Source organism: Pseudorasbora parva, chromosome 6 (genome assembly GCF_024679245.1).
Source record: "Pseudorasbora parva isolate DD20220531a chromosome 6, ASM2467924v1, whole genome shotgun sequence".
Lineage (NCBI taxonomy): Eukaryota > Metazoa > Chordata > Actinopteri > Cypriniformes > Gobionidae > Pseudorasbora > Pseudorasbora parva.
In genome coordinates, this window is record NC_090177.1 from 49,572,609 (window position 1) to 49,596,284 (window position 23,676).

At 41.1% G+C, this 23,676-nt stretch overlaps 1 pseudogene; it reads right to left on the minus strand.

Moving 5' to 3' along the window:
• Window positions 1-16,352: 16,352 nt before the first annotated feature.
• Window positions 16,353-19,564, minus strand: LOC137079096 (uncharacterized; annotated as a pseudogene).
• Window positions 19,565-23,676: the final 4,112 nt, after the last annotated feature.

Genomic DNA, 23,676 nt, shown 5'->3' on the forward strand with positions numbered 1-23,676 from the left:
ATGCAACTTGTTCATTATCATTATCTGTGAAACTGTTGATTTCTATGGCAGTTAAATGAATATAGCCTTTTTTATTAGACTATTGTATTGACTGGTTTGAGGTCTTTTTTGGTATAGGCAAGGGATATGGCCTCAAATGCACCATAATGCAGGAAATCACATCTACAAAATAGGGGTTGAACGACTTCCATTTTTTTAAAGTCGACATTTATGTGATGAAAGTCGAGTCAACGTCGACTAGTTGCTGATGACGTCATTAATGAACAAATAAGCCTGAACCTTGTGCTCAGATGCAAACACAGATTTTCTTGTGCATATGACACAGCACTGCCCATAATCAATCAATCAATCAACTTTATTTATATCACGCTTTTACAATGGCGATTGTGTCAAAGCAGCTTCAGTGTTAAACAGGACAGTATTGCAACAAAATTAGATTTGGCTGTACAGTTGTTCTGGAGAAAACAGTGATGTTATCAGCTTATTTTAATTTATCATATAGCGACAATGTTGGCAGATCAGTATAATAGTTTATAGAATTAAATATGACCTAATTAAATAATTTTATTTGTATATTTAGTTGAATAATTTGGATCATAATGTTAGTGTCCCCAACTGAGCAAGCCAAGCCAAAGGCGACCAAAGGAACCGAAACTCCATCAGGGCGTGATGGAGAAAAATAAACCTTAGAGAAACCAGACTCAGTTCTGCTCTGGCCTATTATGATTATTATTCTGGCAGCCTTTCAGGTCATAAATCATATTAGATCGGATTATTCAACATTTCTGGGTATCACGCAAGAGACGGGTTTATTTAGGATGGTGCGTCGATTACACAAGGGTATGAATACTTGAAAGATTGGAGTTATTGCGCCGGAGATGGGTTTTGAGCATGACGTGCTGGTGAGGCAAATTCAGGCGCAGGGCGCAGGTACACCATCCGATCTGGACACGGCCTGGATCCGGCTGACTGCTGTAAACCTCGGGATAAACAGAGAGACTAACATTAGTGTGGATGCCACTCTTTGTATGATGTAACGAGTACATCAGGGGCCTGTACCATGAAGCTGGTTTAGCTGGCTAGCCATATTTGTTTAAGCTTAGTTTGTGCCAATCCTGGGTTTTAGGTACCATTAAAGTGGTTTGGCTTTTAGCTGTGTTCATCGCCATAGTAATTTATGCTCCACAGCTAACCTGCTCTGGGGCAGGTTATGTTCTGGATTAGAGATCTCAATCTGAAATTGGACCAATCAGCTGTGAGTAAAGTGACACACCTCTGATGCAATAAAGTCACTCCCGTTTCTACTCCAAATTAAAGGTCACCGCATAGCAAAAATGGTTTTTAAAGACTAAAGCGTCTGGCTTTTAACAATGCTTATTTATAAAAAATTTAAAAAAAAATGAATTTTTTGATGAATTCATCATTTTTGAATGATTTAGATATAATTTATGTAATTATTATACCTTTAATCAATTACACATTTATCATTTTAGTTAATCAATCATTAATAGGCAATTTGTTAAAATTCATCACCTGCATAAAGTCATATGAATAAGCTTTAAAATCAATAAATAAAACTAGCCTATAAAAAAAGCTTACTGAGCTTAACTGTTCAATTTTCTCTATATTAACTAAACTAACTTCATAACTTTTACTTGCATTGACGTATACTATTTTTTCTTTAAGTTGTCCTCTTTCATAGACCGCTTTTGTTCTTGCTGTGTATTTTTATTTATTTTTAATTCTTAATATTTTTCAATCATGCAATATTCTGCAGAAGAGAGAAATTAATCTCACTGCTTGTCTCGCCGAGAAGTGAATCTCAGTTCCACAGCGTGTGATTGGCTGTTCACTACTGATGTCACAGCTAAACTCTTGAACTCAGGATCAAAGCCTGAGTTGACAGAGAAAGCTGATGATCAGCATCATGGGACCAACAAAGCCTTAATACAATGGTTTGGTTTTGTCAACTCGAAACTAATCCTGTAACCCTGAGTTTGTTAAACTGCCATCATGGTACAGGCCCCAGGTGTTATAGGAAGTGTTCCCGGTTCCGGCTGACCTAGTTAAAGCAGCCTAACAATCAGTCAATTGAATTGAATAATGAAAGTTAAAAATGTTCTATGTGTATGCCATAGTAAAGAGATGTGTTTTTAGTCTAGATTTAAACTGACAGAGTGTGTCTGCTTCCCGAACAATGCTAGGAAGTCTATTCCACAGTTTAGGAGCTAAATAGGAAAAGGATCGACCGCCTGCAGTTGATTTAGATATTCTAGGTATGATCAACTGGCCAGAGTTTTGAGACCGCAATAGACGTGATGGAATATAATGTGTTAAGAGCTCGCTTAAGTACTGGGGAGCTAAACCTTTGAGTGCTTAGTAAGTAATAAGCAAGATTTTAAAATGTATGCAATGTTTAATAGGGAGCCAGTGCAGTGTTGACAGAACTGGACTAATATGATCATACTTCCTGGTTCTAGTAAGAACTCAAGCTGCTGCGTTTTGGACCAGCTGGAGTTTGTTTATTAAGCGAGCAGGGCAACCACCCAGTAGAGCATTACAATAATCTAGCCTTGAGCTCATGAACGCATGTACTAACTGTTCAGCATTTTCATTGAAAGCATGTGCCGTAATTTAGATATATTTTTAAGATGATAGAATGCGGTTTTACAGATGCTAGAAACGTGGCTTTCAAATGAAAGATTGGTATCAAAGAGCACACCCAGGTTCCTCACTGACGACGAGGGCTTGACAGAGCAGTCATCAAGTGTCATCAAGCATAAAAGGAGGAACATGGCAGCGGAAGACGAGAGAGGACCAGGCCTGGATTTTATGTTATGTTTTGTTTTTGTGTTATTATGTGTTTGTGGGCAGTCGTCCGTGAGGGGCTGCCCGCGGTCCACTTTCATTTTGTTTGTTAATTTTGAATAAATGTTGTTAAACATAAAAATAAAAAAAAACATAACATAAAATCCAGGCCTGGTCCTCTCTCGTCTTCCGCTGCCATGTTCCTCCTTTTATGCTCCCGTCACATGGCCGTGAGACGAGACCGGTGTGCCACGCAGCTGGCACTCGTTAACATTAATCACCGGCCCGCTCTCGCGGTCCCTCGCCCCGCTGCTTGCCACACCACAATTATTATTAGGAATAAAATTATAACCATGCAGCCGTCTATTACAGTATCACTTCAGACAGAGCATTGTAGTGTCACTGAGGAAAAATTACACTCATTCACTACTATAGGAGAACACACACACACACACACACACACACACACAGCTATAGGAGGAGAAGAATTGGCTAAACTTGTTAAATCATTAAAATCAACAACATGTATGCTTGACCCTATACCAACTAGGCTATTAGAAGAGATGCTTCCAGAGGTCATAGATCCTCTGCTTAATATCATTAATTCATCATTGACATTAGGATATGTATCGAAAACTTTTAATTTGGTTATAATTAAACCACTTATTAAAAAAACACAACTTGATCCTAAAGAATTAGTCAATTACAGGCCAATCTCGAATCTACCATTTCTATCAAAAATACTAGAAAAGGCACTCGTTAACATTAATCACCGGCCCGCTCTCGCGGTCCCTCGCCCCGCTGCTTGCCACACCACAACAACAACAATAATAATAATAATAATAGATTTTATTTATAATGCACTTTTCATTCCGAAGAATCTCAAAGTGCAACAAGGGGGGGGGGGGACAACAAAAAATGAATAACAAGTAAAAATATAGAATACTACAAACAATCAACCAACACAGAAAACAGAACAGAAACAGAGCTGATGGTGAACAGAAACAGAGCTGATGGTGAACAGAAGCAGAGCTGATGGTGAACAGAAACAGAGCTGATGGTGAACAGAAACAGAGCTGATGGTGAACAGAAACAGAGCTGATGGTGAACAGAAACAGAGCTGATGGTGAACAGAAAACAGCTGATGGTGAACAGAAACAGAGCTGATGGTGAACAGAAACAGAGCTGATGGTGAACAGAAACAGAGCTGATGGTGAACAGAAACCGAGCTGACGGTGAACAGAAACAGAGCTGACGGTGAACAGAAACAGAGCTGATGGTGAACAGAAACAGAGCTGATGGTGAACAGAAACAGAGCTGATGGTGAACAGAAACAGAGCTGATGGTGAACAGAAACATAATATTCCTAATATTATCAATCTTACTAGTAAAGAAGTTCATAAAGTTATTACTGCTGTGTTGTTCACAAACATCAGAAGTTGAAGCTTTATTTTTGGATAATTTAGCCACTGTATCGAATAAATACTTAGGGTTGTGTTTGTTTTCTTCTAAAAGAGTTGAGAAATAAGCAGATCTGGCAGTTTTTATGGCCTTTCTGTATGCAATCATGCTCTCTTTCCACAAATTGCGAAAAACCTCCAGTTTTGTTTTCTTCCAGCTGCTCTCCATTTTTCTGACTGCTGTTTTAAGGGCCCGAGTGTGCTCGTTGTACCACGGCGTTGGATTATTTGCTTTAATCTTCTTTAAGTGCCGGGGAGCAACTATGTCTAAAGTGCTAGTAAAGAGAGAGTCAATAGTTTCTGTTGCAACATCAAGTTCCTCTGTACGACTGTACAGCCAAATCTAATTTTGTCGCAATATTATCCTCTTTGACACTGTGAAGCTGCTTTGACACAATCGTGATTGTAAAAGCGCTATATAAATAAAGTTGATCGATTGATTGAAACTAAGCTTCTGAGTAATGCAGAAGATTGTATTATAAATTACAGCAACACCTCCCCCTTTACCTTTCAGACGTGGCTCATGTTTATAACAATAATCTCGGGGGGTGCACTCATTTAAAGTAATGTAATCGTCAGGTTTTAGCCAGGTTTCTGTCAAATAAAGCACATCTAGGTTATGATCTATAATCATATAATTTACAATAAGCACTTTTGGCGAAAGGGATCGAATGTTCAGCAACCCACGCTTTATCAATTGTTCGTCTGTATTATATCTGTTGTTTATTTGTTGGACATCAATTACATTTTTACTGTTGAATGGTCTTGATTAGGAGTGTAACAATTCGTTTTAACAACGATTTGATTCGACTGAAATAAAACAGTCACACTGATTTAAATTTTTGGCTAACAAGTTTGAAGAGAATTTTTAGAATCGATTTCAAGTCACTGAATCGTTTCGGATCATATCGTTCTAAATGAACCAATTATCATCCTTAAATCGTATCGACAACCTCAAATCGTGATACGAATCAAATCGTTGTTAAAACGAATCATTACACCCCTAGTTTTGATGGCTTTTTGTATTTACTAATTCGGGGAACAGACACAGTCTCTATGTGATAATATCTAGGTGAAAGAGTCTCTATGTGCTGGGATTTAGCTGACTTTGGTGACGTGATACAGCTAGCAGACGGTTGGTTTAGCCAGTTTGTCTGTTTCCTGACCTGGGCCTGACCTGGGCCCCAGTGAGTCAAGGTTTAGCTCTAAGACTATGTGCCAAATTACTAGAGAGAAGAGCAGCACCAGCCCAGGAGGGATGAATGATGTCTATCTTCAACAGGTCAGGTCTGCCCCAAAAACTTTTCCAAATGTCTATTTTATTTTGCAGACACCACTTAGACAACCAGACATTGAGTGATGATAATCTGCTAACTATTTCATCACTCCTTTAAACAGGAAGGGGACCAGAGAAAAAGACTGCCGTTGACATTGTACTTGCAAGTTTACACACCTCTTTAATGTTAATTTTGGTGATCTCCGACTGGCGAAGTCGAACATCATTAGTGCCGACGTAAATAATAATCTTAGAGAATTTATGATTAGCTTTAACCAGCACTTTAAAATTAGCTTTGATGTCAGGCGCTCTGGCACCCGGTAAACCTGTGACTATGGTGGCTGGTGTCTCTATTTTCACGTTCTGTGTAATAGAATCGCCAATAACTAGGGCACTTTCAACAGGATCCTCAGTGGGTGCGTCACTGAGGGGGAAGAACCTGTTTGCTGTTATAATCGGAATGGAAAAGTGTTTTTTAGATCCGGGACTATGCCGTATCTCACAGTTGCCCAATTGCGCGGGCTCAGCCGGAACCAAACAATGAGTGTTCACTAAACTAGTCGCATCCAAAGCAGTATCTAAAGCTGTTACATTCTCACTACTCACATAAAGCTTGGATGCGTGTCTCTAATTCTGAAATCTTCTCCGTCAGCCTGATTAATTCCTTACATTTATCACATGTGAAGCCCTGTTCGCCAACGGCGATAGATCTGCTAAACATGTAGCATGCAGTGCAAGTGACAATGACAGGAGAAGAAGACATGGCTTACCGTATTTGTTGATGAATGCAAAACTTATCACAGTTGTCTGATGGAGTCTTTTTAATAATCCAACTCACCACAGTTGTCAAAAAGCTAACACATGGTAGTAATTTACAAAAAGCTAGCAATGTCAAATTAAACTCGATAGGCTATAGGGTGATGAGTGAGTTATATTTAGCAGTATAGATAACAAAGAAAATATATCAAATATAGATTCAAACGCAGCTATACAGAGCTACAAACACTGAGGCAGGCAGCAGCAGCAGACAGACAGGAGCAATCGATCAGGGTTATTAGGTTATAGGTCATAAGGTTATTGCTCCTACTGGACAGCTTTTACAGGACAGCTTTTGTTTCACAAATTTCTGCTCGTTCTGAATAAGATACAAATAAGTTGCACAATAAAGATTACATGTATATGAATGCATTAGTGAGTGATTGCATGTGAATTAATTATACCTGGCAGTGTCTCTCTACTAATAGTGAAGCTGAGAGTTTTAGTTATCACGAAATATATGCTAGAACTTTTCAGTTTCTAAGCTATTTTATTGATAAATTACAGAAAAGTGTTGACAATACATTTCTGCACTGCTGAATAGTTTTGTGTGAGGTGCGCACGATCTCCGCATGATGTGCGATCGCCTATGTGTGTGCGTTGCAATGCAGCACGCATTAGTTTAACACGATGATTAACTCACATGGTACAATAAAGGTGTATTCTCCCGATCAGTTTTGAGCATCCAGATGGTAATCAAACATGTCTTGTGGAGAGTTCTCGGAGTATGCATTTATTTGTCATTTTTAATTGTGGAAAACAGAGCCTGCGGGTCAGGAAATTGTTTATCCTGTTGCGCCCTCTATAGGCCAGCGACTAGTCGATGTCAAGCTTAAAGCGTCATGGCAGAGGATTACGGTCGACCTGTTGATTAGTCGACTAGTCGGTGCAACCCCTAGTACGAAATAAAAAAATTTCCCACAAAAAAATTGCCCCACCTATAATATTTTTCACCAGCCGCTACCAACCCACTTTTTATTTGTTTCTGACACCCATGGCGCCACCTATAGATCGATCTCCATTAAAGTTGGAATGCTTGTTTAGAGTAATATTTAGGCATGTGCCGATATCAATTTTTCATGTTGCGATTAATTGCTGAAGCTTTAATCATGGTATACGTTATTGTCACGATATTGAAATAAGTTGCAAAAAAAGTGTTGTCATAGCATAACTCCTTTAAGAACTCTTTTTGTAATAACAAAAATAACTCTTAATGTTTAAATACAATAATACAATGCACCAAAAATATGTACAGCTCTTGAAAAAATTAAGAGACCACTTAACATTGAGAAATTACAATTGTGTAAACAAATTACAATAAGGTCTCATTATTTAATGCATTAACTAAGATTGAGCGATAGCTAGATTTGTTACAGAAAGTATGTTTTTGTTAATTAATGTTAGTTAAATACAACTGATCATTGTTAGTTTTATCTTAGGTCTATTAAAAATGTTATTTTGATTTTATTGTTATCAAACAGTAACTAAGAAATTAACATTACTTAGAATAATTCATTCTTTTTAAGTATTTTTCATTGTCAGTTTGGTAATAATGAATTAACATGTTAATGAAGTTGTAACAGTGTCATGAACTGTACAAGGTTCTAGTTGTTGTAGTTTTCATCCTCACCACCAGGGGGTCCTAGAGTGCTCCCTTGGTATGGTTAAAAGATGAGGAAGTAGTAGAGTAAGATAGAGGACAGCATGGTGTGCTTTGTGTTCCTTCTTGGCCTTGAAACATCCTTGTTGGGAAACCTAGTTGTTTGATGCTCAATTGTAAGTAATGTTTGATTATAACCACTGAATGATGTATATTGAATAACTTTATTTCATACTTAATGTTATATGTGAAATTTAGTCATGAGGTAACTGTTATTATGCCTTGAGATTGTCGTGAACCCCATTTTGAGTGGGTTGGTTGAATGAATGTTTGTATTTTCTTTTATAGAAGGATTCTTGATTATGGGCATTCTTTCCGTGTTCATCACCATGTGCTATGGGAATAATGTGGATGGACTATCATTGAGGAAGAGACTGATGTGCCAAGGCATATGGGACATTTCTTGCAATACATGTCTGAGCTTTAAGCTTCAAGTATAATCCTTAAGTATTTTCCTGCGGACGAGACTTTCTGTGATTTCTGTTTTGGGTTATTGATTGATTTGTTTTTTTTGTTTTTTTGTTTGTTGTTTATTTAATCATTTGGAGAAGGTCTGTTCCAATAGGGGTTATTCAAGTATTATGTAAAAAGGGTCCATTGTCGTGAATTTGTACATCAAATGAACTAAATCAGCAAACGAGTTTGGAAAAGAAACTCTTTATTGATATAACGATGTGTGAAGTAATACAGTTGACTCCTCCTTCAAAATTTGTGTTGCTGTTTTCTTTGTTAGAGAGACAGAGGATCAGTTATAGATGGCGCCTGAACAGGGACAAAACTGTATTTATTCTTAACTACTTTGATGTGCAAAATAAGAAATGCAAGACTTAAATCCTGATGAGAGGGATGAGAGTATGCCCAACCCTGATTTTACAGCTGGTCCATTTGTGACTCGTAGAGAACTTGTTAAAGAACTCATACATACTTTAAGTGAGTTGTATATTAATTCTGAAGAGGATGATTCCGTTGTAGATGCAGACCCACAACCTCGTTCTACGACGCCCCTACCACCTGAAGAAAAGGAAGATGATTTAAACTTATCCCTACAGGCAGCAATAGAGGAATTAAAAGGAAGAGTTGTTAACCTGAAGAAATGCAGTGCTGACTGTATTCAGGAGGTATGCCAGTGCTGTTCTCAAGTAGATCTTGAGGTTCAGTGTGGATCTCTGGAGGAAAAGCTGACATACCATATCGAGAGGGAGTGTGACAGAGTTAAAAAAAAATGTTAGAACTGAGTATACAAGATCTGGGAAAATCTATGGTTGACTGCTTAAAAAGGAGAGATCAGCAGATTGATAACAAGCTAAGGTCCTGGGTACCAGTAACATCAACTCCAGTTGTTACATCTGCTCCTGATCAGTACACACCCATTTCACGGCAAGGTGGAAGGAAGAGCCATGCATCTCAGCCCTTTTCCGTCAACACTGAAACTGTACCTGCACCCACCTATTTGCCCCCTGTTAAAGTAGAGTTTCCCCATTTTGGAAGTGAAGCAGACACCGATCCTGTGTCTTTTATTGAACGATGTGAAGAATATTTGGCAATTCAACCTCTGAGTGACTCTGAAATTCTTGCTTCACTTACTTCAGTATTAAAGGGCACAGCGAAAGATTGGTGGTTGGCGGAGAAAAGAACGGTATTGACATGGCAACAGTTTAAAACAATCTTTCTCCGCTCATTTTTAAGTGACGATTATGAGGCTGAGGCTGAAAGAAGGCTTCTGGAGAGGAAACAAGGGGCTAAGGAGAGTATACGTGATTTTGCATTCCATTATAGAGCATTGTGCCTAAGATGGAAGAAGGACATGCACGAGAGAGAAATGGTGCAAGCCATACTAAGAAACTGCAATCCTCGTCTTGCGAGCCTGTTGCGAGGAACGGTGAGAGACGTCAGTGAATTGGTAAGGATAGGGACCCAAGGCGAAAGAGATTTTGAGGAATTCAAACGATATTGGAACCATGCCAATTCTGAGATGCAGAAGAAAAGATCTCCTAGTGAGAAAGATACCATCCATAGGCCAACCCATGCTAATACCCGAGTAGTTCAGTCGGTTTCATTTCCCAGTCAAGCTGAGTTGAAAATGGTGACTTTACCCATACTACTTAGAGGTCGGTACTTTCAGGCAATGGTGGACACAGGGAGCACCCTGTCTCTGATTCAAGAGTCCTGTTAGAACCAGATAAAAGGACAAGACCAGTGGAACCCAAGCAAAGGACAGACATTCATGTTAGCCAATGGTCAGATGCATTCTTCCATGGGCATGTCTAACTGGGAATGTGAGCTGCAGGGGCAAAAGTTCAAACTGACATTGTATGTGCTGAGAGATTCAGATCTGACAGTACCAATAATTCTGGGTATGGATTTTTTAACTTCTGCTGGGGTTATGCTGGATTTCCGAAGGGCCCAGTATGGCATAATATCCCAAGAGGAAAGTGAGAGTGAGAAGTTTCCCCTTTTGCCATCTAAGTCATTTACCAACTATGTGGTTTCCTTTTATCTTGCTTTGCCTGGTAGAGAAATAACATCAGAAGTCTCATCGGCTGTTCGACAACTAGCCTTCAAAGCTGATACCACCTCAGAATTCCAGAGTCATTTGGAGAAGTTGATGTGTGAATGGCCTATGGTTTGCACGAATGAGGTAGGACACACTTCAGTAATCAAACACTGCATCAATACTGTAGATGAAGTTCCTCTCCGTAAGAGAGCATACCGTGTATCTGTGGCGAAACAACAATTCATTGATAAAGAGATTAAGGAGATGTTAGCCAATAACATAATTAGACCTTCAAACTCATCATGGGCTTCTCCTGTTGTTATTGTTCCTAAAAAAGATGGTGGATCTAGGTTTTGTGTAGACTTCCCCGGATTGAACTCAAAAACGTACTTGGATGCTTACCCGATGCCCCAAATCCAGGATATTTTGGGATCTTTACATGGAGCCAGAATTTTCAGCACTTTAGATCTCAAAAGTGGATATTGGCAGGTGGAGATGGAGCCAGAAAGCATGCCTAAAACTGCTTTTGTGACATCTCCAGGGCTATTTGAATTCTTGCGCCTACCATTCGGTCTTAAAAACGCTGCAGCCTCTTTTCAGCGTTTAATGGAATGTGTACTGAGAGAAATCAAGGGAAAATGCGGCTTTGTATACATTGACGATATTGTGGTATACTCAAAGGATGAGAGTGAGCACTTGTTGCACCTAAGTCAAATTTTCCAGTGCCTCAATCAAGCTGGTTTGACTTTAAACCTTACAAAGTGCAATATGATGCAGAGGTCTTTAACTTTTCTAGGCCATGTGATCTCAGAGGAAGGCATTAAGACGGATCCTGCTAAGATAGCGTCAGTGAGTCAGTTTCCAGTGCCTCAATCCTTGAAGGAGGTGCAACGGTTTTTAGGACTTGCTGGCTGGTATCACCGATTTGTACCACGATTTTCAGAGAAAGCAGCCTCTCTACATGCTTTAAAGAAGAAAGGAGCCACTGGGGCTTGGACAGAAGCCTGTCAAGAAGCATTTGAAACTATTAAGAATGATCTAACTCAAACTCCTGTCCTGATTTCTCCAGACTTTTCTAGGCTATTTAAGGTGCAGACAGATGTGAGTGAGAAAGGACTGGGAGCAGTTTTGACTCAAGACATAGAAGGAGAAGAACACGTTGTTGCTTATGCTTCCAGTTTACTTCAGGGAGCTGAAAAATATCTCTGTGTCTGAGAAGGAGTGCTGTGCTGTTCTATGGGCTTGGAGAAGTGGCGGCCTTATTTAGAGGGTAGACCCTTTGAAGTTATAACCGATCACTCAGCATTGACTTGGGTTTTTAATCACCCCAAACCCTCTTCAAGATTGACCCGGTGGGCTATACGGTTGCAGGAGTTTGAATTTATAGTTAAGTATCGGAAAGGACAATGCAATGTGGTCCCAGATACGTTATCCAGGAGTCTGGAAGACACTGCAAATTTGAACATGGTGAGGCAAATGAAGACTGCAAGTTCAACTGTAACACCCTCAAGCCTACCAGTGGATTGGGAGGAAATTGCGAAAGCTCAGCAAGAGGATGCTGAAATAAAGGAACTGACTGATAAGGCTCTCATGCAAACAGATATAGATCCCTTAAGAATCCATTATGTTGTAAGGAATGGGTTTTTATTTCGTAGTGTGCCAGATGGACAAGAGGGGCAGAAGTTTCAGCTGGTAGTACCAGAAGGTTTGCGCAAAGAGTTCTTGAAATATGCCCACGACAATCCGTTGAGTGGTCACTTTGGGCGGCTCAAAACCCTTTTGAGATTGCTTGATATGGTGTACTGGCCCAGTTTACGCTCCGATGTTTGGAAGCACTGTAAAGAGTGTCAAGTGTGCCAGATGTACAAACCCTCAATCTCCAAGTTGTCTGGTTACTTGCAGAGTACCCCAGTGGTGGAGCCTGGATATATGATAGGTGTGGACCTAATGGGACCTTTTCCTAAGAGTCCCAGGCAAAATGAGCATCTTTTGATGATAGTAGATTACTGCTCAAAATGGGTTGAGTTGTTTCCTCTACGGGTAGCCAAAGCCCCACAAATAGCTCACATTCTGGTAGATGAAATTTTCACTCGTTGGGGTACTCCAGTCTATTTGGTTTCTGACAGAGGAGCGCAATTTACCTTACACCTCTTGAATTTAGTGTGCAAGCAATGGGGGGTAACCCAAAAACTTACCACTGCCAGTCATCCACAAACTAATTTCACAGAGCGCATCAACCATACGCTCAAAACTATGATAGCCTCTTATGTCAACGAACATCATCGTCATTGGGATCGTTGGCTTGCAGAATTTAGGTTTGCCATAAATACAGCTTGGCAAGAATCCACTAGGTTTACACCTGCCGAAATCGCTTTAGGGCGAAAACTAAAAGGACCAGTAGAGCGAGCCCTGTCAAGTCCACCTGATCCCAGTAATCCTGCTTATGCAGTGCTGGAACGATACGAGAACCTGCTGAAGTCGGTGAAAGAGAATGTAGAGCAAGCTCAGAGGAAGCAAAGGCGCTATTATAACCTTCGTAGAAAACATGCTCAGTATCAGGTTGGGGATTTAATATGGGTGCGCTCTCATCCCTTGTCACGGGCCAGCGAAGGTTTTATGTCTAAGCTAGCTCCTAAGTGGAAGGGTCCAGCTAAAATTTTAAAATGTTTGGGTCCAGTTAATTGTTCTGTTGCATTTTTGGATGACCCTGATCATCCAGACATCTTTCATGTACAGAACCTGAAGCCTTTCCATGGTTATGTCAAGCCTTCCAATGAGGAGAAGGGTATGTAACAGTGTCATGAACTGTACAAGGTTCTAGTTGTTGTAGTTTTCATCCTCACCACCAGGGGGTCCTAGAGTGCTCCCTTGGTATGGTTAAAAGATGAGGAAGTAGTAGAGTAAGATAGAGGACAGCATGGTGTGCTTTGTGTTCCTTCTTGGCCTTGAAACATCCTTGTTGGGAAACCTAGTTGTTTGATGCTCAATTGTAAGTAATGTTTGATTATAACCACTGAATGATGTATATTGAATAACTTTATTTCATACTTAATGTTATATGTGAAATTTAGTCATGAGGTAACTGTTATTATGCCTTGAGATTGTCGTGAACCCCATTTTAAGTGGGTTGGTTGAATGAATGTTTGTATTTTCTTTTATAGAAGGATTCTTGATTATGGGCATTCTTTCCGTGTTCATCACCATGTGCTATGGGAATAATGTGGATGGACTATCATTGAGGAAGAGACTGATGTGCCAAGGCATATGGGACATTTCTTGCAATACATGTCTGAGCTTTAAGCTTCAAGTATAATCCTTAAGTATTTTCCTGCGGACGAGACTTTCTGTGATTTCTGTTTTGGGTTATTGATTGATTTGTTTTTTTTGTTTTTGTTTGTTGTTTATTTAATTATTTGGAGAAGGTCTGTTCCAATAGGGGTTTTTCAAGTATTATGTAAAAAGGGTCAATTGTCGTGTATTTGTACATCAAATGAGTTTAGAAGAGGAGTTTGGAAAAGGAACTCTTTATTGATATAACCATGTGTGAAGTAATACAGTTGACTCCTCATTCAAAATTTGTGTAGCTGTTTTCTTTGTTAGAGAGACAGAGGATCAGTTATAAAGTGCCCACGATAACAATATCGTGCATATTCATTATCGTGATAAATCGCATTACCGAAAATGGGCTAGTTATGTATATGTCACATGTTTTTACCTATTTTGAGAAGATCTAAACATTCATTGAGGAGTTAAAGGCTTTGGGTACACTAGGTCAAAGTCACATATTGATATGACCCTATTATAGGCATCCAAATGCAAAATTACTTTTTTTGGTATAATTATTGACCTAGAGCAGGGGTCTTCAACTAAAATTGCTTGGGGTCCAGTAAATAAACCTTCCTCACCGGCTGAGGTCCGGACAATTATATACCTAAAACCTTGAATTGATGTCTTTTTGCCAGACTAAAGAAATTAGTGTAGATTACAAAAAAAATCTTTATTGAACAAAATATATATTCTCATACAGATCTTTTCGTATTGTTAAAGCAAACATAGGTAATCCTTCACAAAATGTATCTCATTTTGATGTTTTTTTGTTTAAGGTACAAAATATCTAAATTCAACCAGTAGCCATGTCTGACAAAAATATGATGAATTAAAAAAGGGGTTCATCTCTAAATCTGCACTGAAAACATATTAATTTCAACATTACTAGCAGCTAAAGTATTTTTTCTGCCGAACTAAGATAAACAGTAACAATCAATTAATACAAATGCTCCTGGTTAAAAAACAAAACAGACATCTCATAACATAACTGTATGTGCATTCACATGTATAGTCTCTACCTAACTAAATGTAGGCTTTCTTCAGCACTGCTCTCTCTGTGCTTCAAATTGCACTGATAAAAAAACCATTAGCAATATCATCCAGAAACACAAACAGGCAAAAATAAAGTGCCACCAATGTTGGAAAAATGAAAAAGTGCAAGAAACATTTTCTTTTTATTTCCACTGTTCCTTTAAATCCAGAAAAACGTAAATAACATATCAAAAGGCTGAGCTGAGTTGTACTTAATGTGTACTGAGTTGTACAGGTCCTTCTCAAAAAATTAGCATATTGTGATAAAGTTCATTATTTTCCATAATGTAATGATAAAAATGAAACTTTCATATATTTTAGATTCATTGCACACCAACATGAAATATTTCAGGTCTTTTATTGTTTTAATATACATACTGATTTCACCCTGTGCTACAAGATACACCCATCGTGCAGCTCTTCTGTCGATTCAAACTGAGCTCGCCCATATAATGTATGAGTCCAGTGTGAGATACTGAGATCTGACCCCTTTAACTGTCAACGCAACCGTGGCAACATAGGAAAAACAGTTCTACTGAGCTACCTGATATAAATGTGATTATTTATTTATTTATTTTTAAATTGCATTTGGTATGTATTTATTTCTTTACGTCAAAAGGCTTCACGGTCCGGATGGATGCATCTCGCGGTCCGGATCCAGACCGGAGTCCGCCCGATTCTCTTGTGAAGAGACCAGCCATCTGCCCTTCATCACTTCACCTGCCCTTAGTGCATCATCTGGCCCAGATGCTGCTGTGGTCTCTTCATCCTCAGTAAACCCCGAGCCAGTGAGACATCAAGAAAAAGTCCAAAGGCAACTTATAGTGCACTTCCCCCTGGAGATGAGAGCCTTTCTCAAGGACACACTGGTGGTGACGGCTGCAGAGATCAAACCTTCTGCCTATCAGTTCAGCGCTTTTGCCCACTACACCACAAAAATCCAAACGCTATGAGGGACATGATGGACGGCTAGGACAGGTGAAGGTGTTCACGCTGGTCAACTGCTTCATCAATATAAAGCTGCAGAACTGGCACAGCTGTGTTGAGACTGCAGCAGATGTGGCGTTCACCGACTGTAAACGTGTGATCGTTAGAACAATACGCTTGAATAAAGCTTTGTTTCATGTGTTGACTTTTATTCATTTATTGGGATGTTTACTTTTATTAATTCTTTTACTCATTTATTGTTTGTATAAAATAAATGTAAAATAAATTACATGTTTCCTATTGTTGTCAGTAAATAAAATAATGTTTTATATAATTATTCATATGCATTAATTCATTGCTTGACTGAAAATTGATATGTATTCACATCGGCTGCATTGGTCTAATGTGTATTCGTTGCATGCATCGCTATGTCATATGACAAGTTGCCTTTTGTTTGTTTTACTAAAAGCTGTGCAAATACATCTAATGATGCTACTGGACACATCTTCAGTGATGTTCCTGGAATCATTGGGTGTTTTGGGTCTTTCAACATCATACACCCTCATCCAGGCGACCCAGCTGAGGCTGATCAGACCCCAGCTTGTGTCCAGTTGGCAAATCTAGCTACTTTGCCCCCATGGATCTCCTCTCTTGAGCCATAGCCATCTTGAGGCTTTCTCTGCTGCTTCGGTGATGTTGTAGATGGCTCTTCTCCTCCTCCCTCCATCAATGCCTAACAGACTGAAGGCTCTGCACAAGGATCGGGCCGCAAATCCCCTACTTCCGACTTCAACTGGGAGACACCTTGCTCTCCATCCTGCTTGCCGACACTCACTGACCAGTCCCTCATACTTGGTGAGCTTCCTTTCGAAGGCCTCTTCCAGGCGATCTTCCCAAGGGACTGTTAGCTCCAACAGAACCACTTGTTTGGTGGACTCAGACAAGAGAACAATGTCTGGTCTTAAGGTGGTGGTTGCAATGTGGTTGGGGAACTTGAGTTGCTTCTCCAGGTCCACCAGCAGCTGCCAGTCCCTTGCAGTGGCCAAGATGCCTGCAGATGTTTTTGCAGCTGGTCTTGGCTGTTCTCCAGCTCTGATGAAGATGATGGCTTTCTTACTTCTGGAGAGACAGGAGCGCTTGGCCCACTCGACTCCTGCAGCAATGGCTTCAGCGATGGCCTTCAGCACCTGATCATGTCTCCACCTATATCTCCCCTCTCCCAGTGCCTTTTGGCAGCAACTCAGGATGTGCTCTAGTGTTCCACGCCTGGAGCACAGTGGACATGCTGGTGACTCCACCTTGCCCCATATATGAAGGTTTGATGGGCTGGGAAGCACATCATAAACCGCCTGGATGAGAAACTTGATCCGCTGTGGCTCTGCCTTCCACAGCTCTGCCCATGTCACCTTCCTCTCAATCACATTCTCCCATCGTATCCAGGCACCCTGTTGCCTCATTTCCACTGTCCTGCAGGTTCTCTCCTCCTCGACCACTGCTCTCACCTCCTCCTGGACTAGGCGACTCCTTTCCTTCCCTTTGGTGGTGTCAATATGGGGAGTTGAAAAGGAACCCAGTCCAGCCCTGCCTCTTGTTACCACTCCTACCAGCCTGTTGTGATGTAATCTTGCTTCTGCTTGTTGAACCGCCCCCTCAGCCTTCCACTTCCGGCCAGTCCTAACTTCAATTCCAGCCTTTGCCACCTTTGCATCTATTGAGTCTCTATATTGCAACACTTCCCTGACTCTCGTTACCTTGAACTCTTCTTCCAAGGACTTGAGTGGCAGTTGCAGTTTGTTGCGCTGCCCATAGAGTGCGATGCTACTTAGACTTTTTGGAAGCCCCAGCCATTTTCTGAGGTGGCTGCTGACCTTCCTCTCTAAGGTTTCCACAGTCGAGATTGGCACTTCATAGATGAGGAGTGGCCACAGGATCCTGGGAAGAATGCCATGCTGGCAATCCAGACCGATCCACTGACTTCAGCCATCCATCCAGCTCAGTGTACGTTGACTGGATGGATGCTGCGTCCCTCAAGGTGCTGTCAAACACCTTGCCTAAGCTCTTAACAGGCTTCTCTGTGATGGTCGGGATAGTTGTCCCTGCCACACTGAAACGGGACTTGTCATCTACCTTTCCTCTTTTAAGCACCATTGATCTAGACTTTGCTGGTTTAAAACGCATCCGTGCCCACTCCATTAGCTTTTCGAGACCCTTTAGAATCCATCGGCAGCCTGGTACTGACTCTGTGGTGACAGTGAGGTCATCCATAAATGCTCTTATCGGTGGCTGCCGTTGAGCTGACTTCGTCTTGGGCCCCCTGCACTCTGGTTCAGCAGACTTTATGAGCATGTTCATGGCCAGGGAGAACAGAATTACGGAGATGGTACAGCCTGTTATGATACCGATCTCAATCTTGTGCCAGCCTGATGTCACTGCCCCTGATGAGGTTCTCATCCTGAAATTGTTGTAATAATCAGCGATGAGGTGTCTAATCCTGGTGGGGACGTGATGTTTTGTCAGAGTGAGCTGCACAAGTTTGTGTGGTATTGAGCCATATGCATTTGCCAGATCGAGCCACAGCACTGAAAGATTGCCCCTGTTCTCTCTGGCCTCTCTGATAAGCTGTGTCACCACACCTGTGTGTTCCAAGCATCCAGGCATACCTGCAACTCCCCCTTCTGAACTGATGTGTTAATAAACCTATTATTTGAGAGAAAGATGCACAGCCTGTTGGAGACAGCACTGAAGAAGATCTTGGCTTCCACACACAACAGGGAGATGATGCGGAACTGGTCTATCTTCTTGGAGTTCTCCTCCTTTGGAATCCAGACCCCTTCAGCAACTCTCCACTGCTCAGGAATCCTGCCCCTCCTCCAGATGACACGCAGGATCCTCCACAGGCGCAGCAGGAGTTTAGGACAGTTCTTGTACACTTTGTACGAAGTGCCGCTTGGTCCTGGAGCAGAGCTTGCTCGCGCTTTCCCAACAACCTCTCGAACCTCCTTCAGCTGCAGCTCTGCCATATTGAACTGCACACTTGGCCCTCCAGGATCTATCAGAGTGCTGTACTCTCCCAACTCCTGTTCTCTCGCTGGGTCACTGTATGTTTCCTTCAGGTGGTGATCAATCTCCTCCTTAGAGCAGATCAGCTGGCCACTACGCTTCTGTCCTAGCAGCTCCTTAGTGAACTTAAAGGGGTTGACAATGAATGCAGCCCGCTTACTGGCTCTTTCACGGCGACGCCGCCGGTGCCACTCTGCCCGCCGGAGGATCCTGATCTTTTTTCGTAGGATGCACATCAGCTGTGCCAGGCCAGTGCGCTCCTCCTCTCCTGCCTGCTTGTATTGTCGCTTCAGGGTCTTCATCTCCTGCCTGATGTTATGGATTCTCATCTCACGTTGGTTCTTAGAGTGAGGTCCTTTGGAGCCTCCTGCCTTCACCTCTTCACCGAACCGTTCGGATGCGATGCTGACGATGATTGTCGTCATGGCTTGCAGTTTTCCGTCAACCTCTCCCCTCATTGTCGCCTCCAGAATCTGGTCGACATCTATGTCAAACTGTTTCCACAGTGAGGACACGTTCGCTGCTGGCCACTTGATCCGCCTCCTCTCAGACTTGATATTGGAAGGAGTCATTTGCAACACTTGGAGGTTCCGGGCACTGTGGGGTGACTCCGGGCCTGGCTCCTCCTGCGTCTCACCAGGTTGAACACCTGTGCGTTGTATTGGTCCTGTCCTTACCAGACACTTCATCTTCCCTTGGTGGATCTTTAGGCCTCGCTCGTTCTTACAGATCTTGCCACATGTACATTGCATGCTCATATTCGTTTGTCCATTTCCTTGGTCTAGTGCCGTTGAATCCGTCCGGTTGGGGTGCTCATCCTCCCCCCCTCTCGGGCACCCCTGGGGGTATTTTTTCCTTAGGTTCTTCGTAGCTTTTTTTGGAGTCCTCCTCACAGAAGACACAGATTGGGTTGCCAGCCCGTTCTGCCCCAGTTACCGTCTCTCCGAGCTGTCACTGACTCTCCAGTAGTCACCACCCTTTTCGTGGTTGCCAACCAGTCTTTCCTGGTCGTCACTGATTGAATCAGGTTAACGCTGTGCAAATACATCTTATGATGCTACTGGAAGACAATATTAAAAAAATATTAAACAATATTAAAAAAGTAATTTAATTAAATATTGGTCAGCATGTGTCATTATTATTGTAAGTGTCTGCGGATGGGCTAGCAGTGCAGTTCATTCTGGGGGAAATCTTTTTTTTTTTTATAGCGATACATTTTTCAAATATACAATCAACAGTTTCCTCCAAAGGCGAGACCTTCGAGCAGCTGAGGGAAACCGCACCGGTCGGGCTGTGGAGTTACTGATGCTATGAGCTCTTACTGCACCGGTCACTCATATCTGATCTTTTAGTGTTTTATAATTAAATGGTGGTATATTTACCAATGAACAATCATGATAAAGCTAATATGGGTTTGTGTACATTATATACACAGAAAAAAAACAATAACAAGGTTAGATATCTTAAATAAATCTTCATAATGAAATATTTTTTATTTATTTATTTTGTGTTGTAGTTGTTATTTCATAAGCCTGGGATGACACAGGAGTTAAATTTAACAAGAAAAAAATTAATATAAAGGAGATTTAGCCCACTTTTGCTTGTGGATGACATTTTTTTGCATATAAAATAAAGATATTAACAACATATTCAAGAGATCACGATTTGGGGTTTTTGCACGGATAAAAAATGATGAAACTGTCCGATTAGTAGGGTTAAAATGTATTTCTTATACTAGAATGACAAAATAAATGGGCAGCTGTTTCTTAAAAAAGACCACAAAAATGAGCAAGCTTAAACCAATATTAATATATAGAAGACAGATGAATTAAACCTGTCACATGAGTTGCTGAGCTTGTGATATCGTCATGGGTCACATGATAACGTCAACATGGCGCATAAAGTGCGGATTCATACTTAACAAGATCTGGATATATAGTACCTACTATTTTAGCGCTGGTTAAGTAAGTACTTATTGATATTGAGTACCAACTCAATGAGTATGCGGTTCCCAACGCAGCCCTAGAGAGTCAGAATGAGGAGATCTGACAAATGATTTGAACATTATATGATAACAGATGGAAAAGACCATTTACAGCCAATACAAACAATTTACCATAGGAAATGCATGGTATTAAAGCTTTTTAACAGTTATAGCTCCACCTAGAGCCCAATTGTCACAATTGTTTTATCGTGACTAAAGAATGAGCCCATACATATGTGTACCAAGTTTGCTGGCGATATCTCATTTCTTTCTTGAGTTATATTTTTATTAATAAAATAGGCTCCGCCTTGAACATCTATTCTGACGACCCTTAGCAAAACTGAATCGAAATTTCAATTTTCTTTGAATGATTATTGATAATCTGACTCCAGAGAACATTTCTGCACTGGTTTGGTTCTGATCGGTCAAAAGACCAGGGACTAGTTTGCAAAAGTAGGTTTTTAAAAAAACAACAAAATATCTCATAATCGGCGCATGAAGTGCGAGCCAATCCGGGGCATGCGTCTTGTCCATCTTGAGCCAAGGATTCCAATGATATAAGGCACTTGAGGCTATGGCCAACGGTCTAGGAGTTATGAGCAGTTTCGTGCAATTGGTTGCTATAGCCCCACCTATAGGCCAATCTGGCTCAAAATTTGATAACCTCGCCTCAATTTTTTTTACTACCTATTGGACAAATTTCAAGTCTTTAGCCCTTATAGTTTAGTCTGCACAATGCGTTTTTTTTACGGCAGAATAAAAAAATGGTACAAATACAATAGGTTTTCAAGCACTTGAACCCCTAATAAAATAGCTGTAAAGAGAATTTAAAATAAATAAATAAAATGGTGATAAATATATCTGCCTGATTCTCTAAATTTGGGTACCCCTATCTGAGATAGAAGAGATTGAGCAGGTTCGCAATGTCTCCTGGGCCTTACAAGTCGGTCCAAGACGGGCTCCTGTAGGGGTCATGAACTTTGCCCTGCAGGGCCTCGCCTTTCCTGAGTCCGCTTCTTTACTGTCTGCTACCACAAGCAGAATGAAGTGAAGCACACTGCTCTTTTTTTCCAGTCTCTTCCAATCAGACAGCACTAACCAAAAATAATAATCACCAGATGCATACGAAATAGAAAAAATAAAGATGTAAAGAGAATTACAAAGAATAAAAAGATGATGCATAGATAAGATAGGGTGCAATCAGTGGGACGTACAGTGGCACAGTGCTCGTTCGGTAAATGCACAGCTAAATAGATGTGTTTTGAGTCTGGATTTGAATGTGGCTACTGTTGGAGCACATCTGATATGTTCAGGAAGCTGATTAATAGCTAAAAGCAGACTCTCCTTGCTTTGAGTGAAATCTTGGTATTTCTAGCTGACTTGATCCTGATGATCTGAGTGATCAGTTGGGTTTGTTTTTAATCAGCAAATATATCCTAGATGTACCTGGAAGCCAGTGTAAAGACCTGAGGACTGGTGTGATATGGTCATATTTTCTGGTTCTGCTCAGCGTTCTGTATGAGCTGCAGCTGTCTAATGGTCTTTTTGGGAAGGGTTAGGTTCCTCCTAGATTCAATCTAGCCACAGGAGGTCACACGCCAGTGTATCTTTTGTGCTGGTCCCAAGCCCGGAAAAATAGAGAGGGTTGTGTCAGGAAGGGCATCCGTCGTAAATTTTTTGCCAAATTCATTATGCGAATCACGAATAGGACTTCCATACTGGATCGGTTGGGTCCCAGGTTAACAAAAACCGGCATCAGTGCCATTGACCTACAGGGGACTGATGAAAATTGGGCTACTGTTAGTCAAAGAAGGAGAGGAGGAAAGTGTGTTAGAGGAGGAAGGCATGTCCATAGGCAGAGACAGAAGAGGAAAGGCAGGTGTTTAGGACTTAAAAAAGGGACTTTGAATGTTGGTACAATGACAGGTAAAGGCAGAGAACTGGTAGATATGATGCAGGAAAGTTGACCTTCTTTGTGTACAGGAGACCGGGTGGAAAGGGAGCAAGACTAGAAGCATTGGAGCAGTGTTTAAACTGTTTTATAATGGTGTGGACAGGAAGAAAAATGTGAGTTGGAGTGATCCTGAAGGAGGAGTTTGTGAAGAATATTCTGGAGGTAAAGAGTGTGTCAGATAGGTTGATGAGTCTGAAGCTGGATATTGAAGGTATGATGTTGAATGTTGTTAGTACCTATGCTCCACAAGTAGGTTTTAAGCAAGATGAGAAAGACAGGTTCTGGAGCGAGTTGGAGGAAGTGATGCAGACTGTTCCCAGAGGTGAGAGGGTAGTGATAGGGGCAGATTTGAATGGACATGTTGGGGAAGGGAATAGTGGGGACGAGGAAGTGATGGGCAGGTTTGGTCTTCAGGAAAGGAACCCAGAAGGATAGAGTTTGGTAGACTTTGCTAAAAGTATGGAGAGGATTGTGGTGAACACAAACTTTCAGAAGAGGCAGGAACACAGGGTGACATATAAGAGTGGTGGCAGGAGCACACAAGTGGACTATATCTTATGTAGACGCTTTAATCCTGTGGAAATTAGCGATTGTAAAGTAGTGGTAGGTGAAAGTGTAGCTAGACAGCATAGGATGGTGGTGTGTAAGATGACTGGTGGTGAGGAAGATGAAGAGAGTAAAGGCAGAGCATTAGACCAAGTGGTGGAAGTTGGAAAAGGAAGAGTGCTGTGTGGTTTTCAGGGAGGAGTTGAGACAAGCTTTAGGTGGTCAGGATGGGCTTCCAGATGACTAGACTACTACAGCCAAAGTGATCAGGGAGACAGGTAGAAAGGTGCTAGGTGTGTCATTTTGAAGGAGGAAAGAAGACAAGGAGACTT